The 10,054-nt window shown below is 49.8% G+C and overlaps 1 long non-coding RNA gene across 1 annotated transcript; it reads right to left on the bottom strand.

The window, feature by feature from the left end:
- Positions 1-5,890: 5,890 nt before the first annotated feature.
- LOC125725423 (uncharacterized) lies at positions 5,891-9,697 on the bottom strand. The gene is made up of 3 exons (XR_007387472.1): positions 9,186-9,697; positions 6,363-6,495; positions 5,891-6,248 (listed from the first exon to the last, which is right to left on the bottom strand). It is a non-coding gene; the product is annotated as an uncharacterized LOC125725423 (long non-coding RNA).
- Between the last annotated feature and the right edge of the window lie 357 nt (positions 9,698-10,054).

Here is a 10,054-nt window from a genome sequence, read left to right as displayed (position 1 = left end):
TCTCATGCTGCCTTTCGTTTCCAAAAATCTCTCAGGAACGGCTAAAGCCAAATAATGGATGTGCTGTAGATGAGCATGGGACTGGTTCGCAGCGCCGACGCTGGTGGTCCTGCAATTATACTTGACTGCCTGTAGGTGTCGCCTCTGCACCTTATGATCTGTGTGTGTGGCTCAAATGATGAGGTAGGATAGTGTAGTAATACTGAGGGGGCAGGGAAGGCCTGTGACCCAGGGTGACATCCAGCATCTTAATGTTTATACCCATCAGATGTGCATTGAAAAGCTTCCACAGAAGCAAAGCGGATGCTGTGTAAACTGTAGTCTTACATTGGTGCTCCTTGGATGGGGGGGGGGGGGGTGTTGCATATGTCAGCCTTTGGTGGTTCATACATAAAAGGGTCACACTCTCTATGTGTGGCTGTAATTACCTTTATCATAGAAAGGGTGTAGAAAATAGTATAAAGGGTAATTCAGCTTGTGTGTGTGTGTGTGTGTGTTGCGCACATAGACACACACACACACACACTCTCTGCACACTTTTGCAGTCAACAAAACTTTCTTCTGTTCTCCAGGAAAATACATATATCTTGTTGGAGAGCTAGATGAACACCGCCCTTAAACTTACTCTGTATACCAATGTCAATTGACGAACGTAATTAGTGAAATAATTTGATGAGAAATTAATTAGCCAAACATGGTAGGCCAGTGGTCAAGTCAACAGATATATGCGTATATTGGATGGTTTCCACAAATCCTGGGCTGACGTGCGGAGACGTTCTTACTAAGCTGACGCACTTGACAAAAGCTGACACGACATAAAATAACAGTTTTACACCAGCACAGTCGTTTCCGCATTTTCTGCGACTGCCTAAGACTTCTGCATGTATACAGTGCTGTGTATGTACATCTTAAATCAATATGGCGCCGTCGGTGGGTGGGTAGCATTTCAGGCCAACGGCTTTTCTCCGTAACAACTTCTCGTTTTCGGTTCACACGCCAGGAGGGAGGAAGAAGGAATGTTAGTGAGGAAGGATATTAACTCGCCGGCGAGCCGCTTGTTGCCTGTTATCTGTGATGCATCAAACGGTCGGTCTCGGTGTGCTGGTTCAGGTTCCGCCCTTTAGATCCAGGCGCGTTGTACCGCTGCAGGTTCGCCGCCTCCTCCTGGACATTCTTCTCCTTTATTTGATTTCTTTAAGCCAGGCGTAACCTGTGATATCTTGCTAGTTCCTGTAGACCCGGCCCGCCTCGCATCACCCGCCCTAGGTCCCGGGGTCGCCTCGGCATCCAGGCTGGGAGATGCCATGTCTTCCTCACATTCGCCGTTTGGTTTCCTGAGGGTTTAACCGAGAGTCCCCAGCGCTGTCAAACACTTGGCACCCTTTTCTCCCTATGAAGGGAAAGTCTGACACTTCCTGTGTTCAGAAGGCTGCATATTTACAGTTTAGGAACCTATGTTGAAATCTGCATATATTGCATATTTTACTGCATATTGTATATTTAAATATTCTTGAAGAATGTATTTCACTTCCTGTTAGCCTTTCCTCGTCTTTGAGATGGTGTGAATGTTGGGGACGATTTTTACCCTACAAACGAAACACTTGTACCACACCTGTGTACATTGGAAGGGGGCAGAGCCCTGTCGAAACAAGCCCTGTGGCAAAGCGACTTGCAAGACCCTCACTCCTGCATCTGCAGCCTGAGTGATAGGAGCTCAGTGGATCAGTATCACACTCAACCTGAAGGAAGTGATTCCCTCGCGTAAATGATTTGAAAGAAAGCCGTTACTAAGAAAGCAATCCAGTCACACTAATGCTGCAGAAGCAGGGATGTTTTATAACAACATATGTTATAAGAAAGACCACCTCAAAGCATTAAGTGTTTCAGACACACGCTCAGCTAAAAGTGGAACAGTTCATTAAAAGGCTACGCTTGTCTGTACAGGACAAATATGGTATGACAAGGGACCGGGATGTCTGTGAGGTTAAGAGAGAGGGTGGAATTTGCTGCCTGATAGGACACATCAACGGCAGGGCAGCACCCGGTTCCAGATGGTTCACCTTCACATTGTTACCCCCCCCTCCAGAAACCCAACCGGCCTCATTCACGGTCAAACCAGCATTAGCTTATGCTGGTAAAGTTTCACTAATCCTGTATCTTTAAACACAGAGGCATGGTGGTCCATCAGGAGCCGGACGCCTGCACAGGCAGCAGGAATTCACCCTGTCCTAAGTGAGAAAGAGCAGCAGGGGGTGGGGGCTGGTTGGGCCGGGCTGGGGAGGGGGGGGCTGCTGAGTTACTGAGTTCCAAATGACTCGGGAGCTGAGGAGCGCTTGGTGGGAATTTCGACAGATGGATGGTGAGACTGAAAAGTGTGCCCTCGTGTTCGTGACTGGGTTCGAGTGTGAGAGCGCCCCCTGTCACCCTACTGCACATATTACACCTCCGGCAGGGCGGCCTTGGCCTCAAGTCCTCACGGTCCCGACTCGCCAGCCCTCTGGAAGGCGATCCGATGCGTCATTCTTGTTCCTGCCCAAACTCAAACAACAGATGGCGACAAGCTCATCTCTAGGAGTACAGCCTAGAAGCAACAGCACCCCCTACAGGTCAGTGAAGTAGCCGAGGAGAGTGTGATAGTTTTACTACTTTTGCCAGAAGTGTTAGGGAGGGGGAACAGTTGCAAATGTGTTTACATAAAAAAAAAAATTAAATAACCTCGGCAGCACATCCTGCTGGTGATGTGGGTGGGGTGGGGGGGTCGGTGGTATGGGGTTTGCTGAGTGTTTGGCAGCAGTGTGTAACTGCTGGTATGCAGTGTGATGTCGTTCAGGGCACGGTATCCTTAGTGCTTGCTTTTTTGTTTTGTTTATAAGGTGGATTAAGGTGAAGTGCTATAGACAGTGGCTATGACCCCCCCCCCCCCCCCCCCCCAAAAGAAGCGCTTCACTTGCCCACCCCGCCCGCCAGACCGCCCCCAGGAGCTGACCGCCGGAACGTCATCCGTGAAAACAGCCGCACACATGGGAATGTGCCCCAGGCCCAGGCCTAAAACAGCATGACTGCAACTATCAGGGAATAAATCTCTCGTTATTTAAAAAGGCCCGATAGAGGCTCCTTATTTTACGAGGGGTGGGGGTCACTCTAGCAATGTCTAAAAGGCAGCAATCAGAAAGCGAGAAGGATCTTGAAAGCATTTAGCCTGTTGCTGGGGGCGAGTGTGTTTCTTATTAGACCGCTGACCTTAACCCTGAAGTCCTTCTGATAGTGGTCCGTCCTAAAAGACATCCCACCGCCCGCCGCATGATCCATCGCGTTTCACAGCACATAAGTCTCGCGATGTGCCCTAATTGGCAATCAAGGGCATCGTTCATTCCTCACGCGTAATGAACACGGGGGTCAGTTTAACTGCTTGTGGGGGCCAGTGGGTGAGCTGTGGTTTTTTTTTTAACATTAGTGTGTTGCAGGTGATCTCCAGGACAGGATACTGAACCTCGTTTGTCCAGGCATACTTCTTGAGCAGCCTGTCAAGCAGAAATCTAAGCAAAACACCCATCACCTTTCAGGCTGGAGCAATAAAATTTTAACACGTTTCTGCCTAAATCATGTAATGATAACAGGCTCTCGAGGATGCAAACAGCTATATCTCTGGTGACTAAAGCCCTCGAACGGAAAGTTGGAACGCCCCTGAATCAGTAGCTCTGATGCGGTGGTCACTAACGCGCCGGTCACCAACACTTCTGTTTGTTGAACGTCCCTGGGAAAGTGTCCCACGGTGCAGCTCGCTGCGGGAGAGCGAGCCGGCGGTCCACTGCCGCATCACCACCGACCGTTTACTGGGCCAATTTTCAAAGGGGGGTGTTTATAAGTTCCGCTGTTTCATCTGCTATTAATTGCAAATGTGACTCCGCGCTAATTAGTCATAGTGATATGCTAGAGGGCCCACATGCAGACAGGAGCTCACGTTTTCACAAGTGCTCTCAAATTTAATTAGCCATCCCTACATAACAGGCTTTACCTAATAAGCCCCTGTGAATTATTTTAAAAAAAGAAAGAGTAAAGCTTTCCCAGCTGGCTACTAGGACATGTCAACTGGATTCAATTTAACATGCAGAAGCAGTAATGTTGGAAATAAACTCATAGGTGGACCTTATGTGTTGAGTTATGTAATCCTGTTACATATTTTAGTACAAAAACATGTAGATATTTATACGGATATTTGGTCCTAGAGGGGCAATAGATTCTGGATGTTAACTGCCCTGGCAGGGGCGTCATAATCAGTGACATCACTGCTCAATGCGTAGGGTTGTGGAGCCCCTATGATCAGGCTTGGGTGCCCAATGCATAGGAACATGGAGGCTTGGGTGCCCAGTTCACAGGGCTGCAGGGGCCTCCTGATCAGGCTTGCTTGCCCAATGCATAGGAACATGGAGGTCTTGTGGTCAGGCTTGGGTGCCCAGTTCACAGGGCTGCGGGGGCCTCCTGATCAGGCTTGCTTGCCCAATGCATAGGAACATGGAGGTCTTGTGGTCAGGCTTGGGTGCCCAGTTCACAGGGCCGTGGGGGCCTCGCGATCAGGCTTGGGTGCCCAATGCATAGGACCGTGGAGGTCTTATGGTCAGGCTTGGGTGCCCAGTTCACAGGGCCGTGGGGGCCTCGCGATCAGGCTTGGGTGCCCAATGCATAGGACCGTGGAGGTCTTGTGGTCAGGCTTGGGTGCCCAGTTCACAGGGCCGCGGGGGCCTCGTGATCAGGCTTGGGTGCCCAATGTGTAGGACCATGGAGGTCTCGTGATCAGGCTTGGATGACCAATGCGGAGAACCATAGGGGACTCATGATTGGTGCCCAGCATAATTTCTGGGAAAGCAGCAGAGCTCAGTGCAGGAATGGCCCACAGCTCGTCGCAGCAGACTCTGGTAAACAAAACAGAGCACTTAAGATTAAAGAGGAATGAATACAAGCAGAGAGAAACCACCTTAGACTGGTTTGTCCTACAAAGTGCACGGCGCGGCCTTCAATGACAAGGCCCAGCCTTTATTTTTCTAAGTGAACTTCTTTTCATGTCAGCTGTGCCGTCCAAACAAACCAGAGGCTTGGGGGAATCATTTCTAAACGTCCACAAACCGCAGGTTTCTTCGCATGGACAGCCTGAGTTGGTCATTAAGTGTAACGCCTGGGTGGCTCCTTAACCCCAGTTACACCAGTTCATTTCGAAAGGTTCGTTAAAATTACACAGATGGTTTTCTTAACTGTCTCAGAAGTTTCTGTTTCTTTTAAATGCAACTCAAATGTTCTTCAGTGGAAATTTATACCCCCCCCCCACCAACAGCAGCTGCCTATTATACAAACTGCATAGACTCCCGAATGGTTGTTTCTATTCCTCGGAGATGAAAACAGAGGCAGTAAGGAAAATTACAGATGCGTGGCATGGAGAGGACGCGCCTCATCCTGACGCTATCATGCCCCCCCCAACCACATTAAACGAGAGAGTGAAGAAGCAAAGCTGCATGTCTTCACCAATTAATGGGCAGCTGCCTATAATTGCCCTCGCTGTGTGCCTCATTCACGGGAGGCCAAAGCATGCTGTGATATCACTTAGGCAGTAATTACATGCAGCGTAATCGATATCTGGGATCTCTGGGAGCTGCTGGGGAACCGGCAGTGTCCCGCCTCCTCCGATTACGCTCCGGAATCCTGTCCTCGGGGATCACTGCAGAGATCGCATGAGTGGGGAGGCGAGGCAGGGCCATGTGGGGCCGTTATAATATTTAAAAAACAGGTAATTCAGCCAGGAGCTATTTAACAGACTCATTGAGGGTGAAATTACTAAAAAATAATATGTTTTTACTTTCCTAAATACTCCACAAACATTATCCTGAGAGGACATGATTGATCCAGTGATGTTTGTTTATTGCGTATGCAGACTGAGTGATTTTCACATAGGTATTTAATCATACAGTTTATCCAGCTTGTTTTTGATATTAATGAGATTCATAGTCTTGTCAGTATAGTATTTGATACTATGAAACTGACCCTCATCCTTCACAAACGCTAATTCAGAGGCAATCCAAGACCCCGGACACTTGTCGGTTGCCTCCTAGCACCAGGGGGCGCTATTTCGAGCTGAAGGGAGTATCTCTCAAAGACACCTTTTCCAGCTGTGTCCTCTTCCTTGCCTTTAATTGCAGCGGTATCCAAAAAGCAGGAAATCCCTCAGCTACCACCTACGACAATGGCAGAAATGTAGACCCCTGCGAGAGAGAAAAAAGAGAGAGAGCAAGAAGCCTCCGTTTAAAAGAAGCGGTAATAAAACTGTAGCGTTTATTAGACTGGTCCAGCCAAGCCGAATGCGGCACATTACTCACGTTTTTAAAGCATGTCGTCGGAGGCTGCTGAGCCCGCTAATGAGGGCTGTGTCTCGACGCTGCACACACACGCCCCAGAGTGCCGCTTTCAGGTCCACCTTGATCTGCTGCCAAGAAAGTCCGACAGGATACACTGGGGAGAGGATGTAAGAGCAGCCGTCCTTCATTTACCTCTCCTCTCAAGGAAATAACACGGTAGAATAGCATACATCACAGAATATAGGCAGGAATCACAGGGGAAGGGACCCATCGGAACAGGATCACGCAGGTTTGCAGATAATCCGCCCAATGATAAGCGACAATCTAGCAAGAAAGGAGGCCTTTTTTTGTGTCAATGAGCCTTCATGAGCTTCGGGAATCTGAGATGCTGTGGATGTGAGGTGTACTCTGGATGAGGATGGTGAGGATTCTGTGGACTGAGAACATGAGCTGCGATCTGCGATTTGGCAACACAAATTACAAACACGCCGTCCAGGGAAACACGACTTCTTCTCCTGACTCAGAGATACTTCTGTTGATACGGTTTCGCCAAGATGGAAGTCCAGCATCTGACCACCGGGAACATGCCGCCTTGTCTGTTGTGTGTCACAGCAATTCATCCTGCAGCTCGCGTCTTACGGGCCAATGTGAAGAGACAGACCACATTCAGGTCCCGAATTAAGAGGCGCACCCATCCACCTAAATCCAAGATAAATGAATTGTTTACACAGCCCCTACGTCTCAGTTAACACGCCGTTATCGTTCTCGCAGAAGATAGCGCTCTCTCTTGCAACCTTGAGATCATCGCTCTGTGTCGTAAAGTGACCTTTCTGTGGCACGTGAACCGGGAACTCGAAGGCCTTTCCGTGTCAGGGCTGCGGAGATCCCCCCGCGACCGGATGACAGTGGATCCGAGCCATTCGTCTCCTCCCGCCATGCGCGGTGTGTGTTTCTTTCCCTGTGGGACACTGTTCCCACCACGGTTAAACTTTTGACCTTGTTTCCCCTTTTACTCCCCACCCCCGTACCACACACTACTGTAAATGCACAGGCTGATTTACTCGTCTGGAGATGGCGGAGATGGGAACCACGGCAGAGCGCCCACCGTCTGCGTAAATCATTGGAATAAGGATGCGCATTGGCCCACGACGGGGCAGACCTGAGAGATCACAGGCCTCGAAAATATGGAGGCGGGGGGGGGGGTGAAAGTGTTCTCTGAGCTATTTTTAAGACAAGTGGACGCGTGATAGTGGTGGTCACACTGCAGTGAGGTACTTTCACTCTGGGAGGGGGCCCGCAGTGGCTTCCGCATGCCCTGCAGAATCTCATTTTATCCCCCCCCCCCCTCACTCTTCCGCTCGAGCACTAGCTGCTGGGAATCCCCCTCATCTCTCAAACTCGCCGCCATGGGAAGAAGCTGTCACCAGCCCAAGGTCGGCCATTCCACTGAAGGCAGGATGTTGTGTCTGGCGTGGGTGGGGGCTGAGGTGTCGGGGATGCGGGATCCTCCTCTTCCTTGGCCTTGGCACTCAGCATTTAAGGCTTAAGGAAATGGGCACTCATCACTGCAGCATCACTTCCTGTTTTTTTTTCCTGATGACATTCAGTCTCAGCGGGGGTATCAACACATACATTGTATATGCTGACATTGTCTTGATTACTTACCTGGTGAAAAATACATTATTACGAGGCTGCATTTATGTAGAAATCGGATATTCGTCAGAGGATCAGGCCAGCTGGATGATGGGGAGTTAGACGTTCAATCCATGCGAAGGCTGAACCGTCGGGTACGAAGTCAAGGGAACGGCCCGGGCTCCGTTATCCGGTGATTGTGGCTGGTAGTTCCGGAATTGGGAAGCCGCCAGCATTGGCCGGAGGGGGGGGGGGGGGTCATTCCTCTGTGTCTGCAAGGAGTTCTCTGCGAGGTCCCAGGAAAGTGCTGGGCTCCACCTGCAGGCTGCCTGTTTCCTGTGCCTGAACGAGTAGTAATGCAGCCCGAAGCCTCCATCACCCCAAAATTTATTCATGGTTCCACTGCCTACAAACAAGAGTTTCATTTTGTTTTTGAGAAATTATCACAAATGCTCCTTTTTTCCCCAAATCCAGCTAAAAATGTGGCATTTTTTCCATTTGTTTTAATTTAACTGCATGCTATCCAAGCATCAGCTATTAGTTGCGATGCTCATCTGTCGTTTTTACTCCCATTTGAAGTCAGGCCTACATAGGCTTCAGTAGCGAGCTCCCAAACATACCCTGAGACATGGACACAGTTGCCCCCTCCCGTGTTGGGAAGCATCTTCAGTTGGAGGGCATCCACATTGTTTAGGTTCCACCTACATACCCAGAGAGAATATTAAGCGAGGCCTGCGATACATCATTATCACACGCACGGCCAGCCGGCTGAATTACCCAATCAGCAAGGGGACTGGAGGCATCGCTTCTTATAAAATCAGTGCCCAGGGGCGTGCCGTCTGATCCGAGTCAAGCACTGATTGAGCAATTAGCGCTAATGCTTTTCAATGGCACTTTTCAGCTCCGCTGAAAAAGTCATTAAAATTACACGCGTTTAATAAAGCGTCATTTGAAAAGACTAATTCCGCGATTTCCCGCCATTTTAATCCATGCCAAAATAGCCAAACCGCAGTGAAGGGAGAATCTGAGGGCTCAGTGTGGTTCAACTTCAACCCAGCTAGACTCTGCGATTCACCCCATGGGAAAGGAAACTTCCTTTGGGCAGAGTGGGCGCAAGCCGGGGGGGGGGGGGGGGGGGGGGGGGGGGGGGGCGTGCAGAAGTGATCCGTAAATGACAATTTAAATGACGGCTTTCACAGATAACCACCTCACCTCCCTACAAGCCACGTGCGGCTGTGTGTCACCAAGACCACACTGAAGCACATTCCAACTGCATGCCTCAAAGAAGCAAGTTGCCTTGGACCCAATCACAGATGATCGCAGCTGCAGCTTATCTTCAGGGCCAGAAGGTGGTGCAGTGGTTAAGGAGTTGGACATGTGCACAAGCGTTCCAAGGCGATGACTGCTGTTGTGGCCTTAAACAGGGAAATCAGACAAGACAAGCACACCCAGCTGTGTGAAAAGCACAAAACATCAAGGCAACAAGGTTAACTTGGTAAACAAGGTCTTGCTAAACAAGTAATTCATGAAATTCATTCCTGCCGGGAAGCACAACGAAAAAGACATATTTTAGGTGCAGACACGCCTCTCCCAAAGAAAACAGGAGAAGAACACTTACCAAACTGCCATCCTGGAGCAGCTGAGGCTGCAACGGGACTTTCATGTTCCCTGGACCGTATGAACTGGCCAACCTGTGAACCTGTTCCCATGTTTTGCTGCATGTGTCCACCCCTCCCCACCAGCCCGTGAATCTGGATCACAAAGTACCCCCACCCCCCCCCCCATTCCAACAGATGTGGCTCATGGAGAGAAAAAAAAACTGAGAATTCATTAACTTCAATGGGTTTCCTAATGCGACAGCTACTATATTTCACTGGCCACGAGGTAAAGCCCTAGTGGGCCTGACCACTGCTGCCTCATGCTTAAACTCCTGGGTGTTTCGAGGGGGATCTGGGGGCTGGGGGGATCATGGCGGGGAACAGCCCGAGTGCAGGATATGACCGATTTTTAAACGGAAATCAATTAATTCTAGCCATTAAAGCCCCCCTGCAATTATGGTCCGGTTTAAGGGCGAGGTCAGA

This window comes from Brienomyrus brachyistius, unplaced genomic scaffold (assembly GCF_023856365.1).
Source record: "Brienomyrus brachyistius isolate T26 unplaced genomic scaffold, BBRACH_0.4 scaffold66, whole genome shotgun sequence".
Classification (NCBI taxonomy): Eukaryota; Metazoa; Chordata; class Actinopteri; order Osteoglossiformes; family Mormyridae; genus Brienomyrus; species Brienomyrus brachyistius.
The sequence above is the reverse complement of the archived record's forward strand: the minus strand, read 5'-3'. Positions and strand labels throughout refer to the sequence as shown.